We start from the raw sequence: 2029 nt of genomic DNA on the forward strand, positions 1-2029 counted from the left end.
TTTGCTAATTGGTCATCTTTTGGACATATTCTAAAAAAATGTTCGCCCATTTGGTTATAAATTCACCAATTTTTACATATATATGATTAAATGGATGATATTCACTAAAAAATACCGATTTTAATAGTAAAGTACATTTTTTTCATTGAATATTTTCCTACATTATATATGTTTGACTTTTCAAAACAGAATAATTGCCTATAATACTATACATAGGCATATATTTGAATCCTTAAAAAATACACTACACTTGGCCACCTGAAATTTCCAAACCTGCACACAATGTGTTCTCTATCTAGACTTCCATGTCACCTTGTGCTGACATCATACTTACATATTGTTTATGTCATCTGCATGGAAGAATGGATCTTGGGGACTTGTATTTTTTCATGAAATCATTTGTTAAGTTTTTTGGGGTATTTCCTCATTTGCACCCTTGAATAGCCAAACCAACAAACTAGTTTGGGATGAGTCCCATGCCAGTTCAAGGGCTTGAACTCATTTTCCTTGTTCGGTAACCTGAAATCCTTTGCCTTCTTTAGTGGCCCAAACTCCTTTGCCTTGTTCAGTGGCCCAAAATCCTTTTCATTAACCCAGTGCCAGACTTCAAACTGTCATAACTTTTCAACCCTTTGGAGATTATCTAAGTGTCATACACCATTGGAAAGGTCTTTATGAGATCTATCCATTTGTGTATTTTATAGTAGCATATGAGCTAGGCTTATGTACCAAACATTTCTCCAAATATTAGGTTCCTTAAACGACCTTTATCAACATTAACAACACCTTTTTAACAATCTCCCTAAAGCCACCTTTGACATCAGTAAACTTTGCCATCTAATGACAACATCTTTTACATCAAAGAAAACACTTTCTAACATACGGTAGAGAGTAAATACTTATCAACACTAGTGCTATTAAGAAATATCCTTTATCTAGGAAAAAATATTCCTTCCAGAATCAAAGATATAAACTAGCAAAGTTTAAAAAATATAAAGTATTTTGAAATTTTTGACTATAACCTTTGAAGTTATTGAAGATTACTATGACGAAATCCTTGGAGCCCAGTCTGAGTTCTACATCCTCCTTTAACATCCATTTTTTCCAAATCCATCTTATTAAGTATTTTTCGATGGATAGAGCCACATAAACTTCCTTATTAAAAGATGTAACCTCATATCTGGGGATTTTCTTAGCTTGCAGTATGCATGAGCTCTTTTTTAATTGTTAACCTTTTGTGTTTTTCTTAACACTATTTACTAGTTGTGGATCCATCCCTATGGATTTTTGGGACTTCCGTTTGTTGATTCTTTGTGTTTGCTAAATAATCCCCCAATATTAATAAGTCTATGCAGATCTAATAAATTGCAAATATCATTTTCCAATCCTGCAAAAACATTTCAATAAGAAGGGTGAGACCCCTCTTGATGGAGCCATACTCTCAAATTCATTCGCTAACCGTCTATAACACTAATAATTTTTTCAAAGCATTCTAAAACACTCCATATACATTCAAAAATATTGATATTACCATGACTCTTACTTCTACATATATAAATACTTAACTATCAGAATACCTTTTAATAATTAAAATATATTATTAAATGTATAAATATTATACTACTTATATATATATAATTATTTTGCAATTTGTATAGTCAAATCATTGTGCAATTTTCGTCTTTTGTTATTACAAAGCCTTCACTTTCTTACTGTAAACAAAATAGTACATCATGATGACTTTATATTACATCATAATGACAAATTATGTTATACATATAAATATTACATCATGATGACTGTAACATACTCTATAACATGATGGTGATTTTGTAATTTTATTTATGTAGGATAATGTAGTTAAAGATCCATTTACATCCATCATCACTTTAATTTATAAAGCATGATGGTGATTTCGTAATTTTATTTATGTAGGATAATATAGTTAAAGATCCATTTACATCAATCATCACTTTAATCCATAATGGATGACTGAAAAATTGGCTGTTTTTTTTTTTTAAATTAACCG

The sequence above is a fragment of the Pinus tabuliformis genome, chromosome 1_1 (genome assembly GCF_031772625.1).
Source record: "Pinus tabuliformis cultivar Carrire ecotype Pingquan chromosome 1_1, CPIR1, whole genome shotgun sequence".
Taxonomy (NCBI): domain Eukaryota; kingdom Viridiplantae; phylum Streptophyta; class Pinopsida; order Pinales; family Pinaceae; genus Pinus; species Pinus tabuliformis.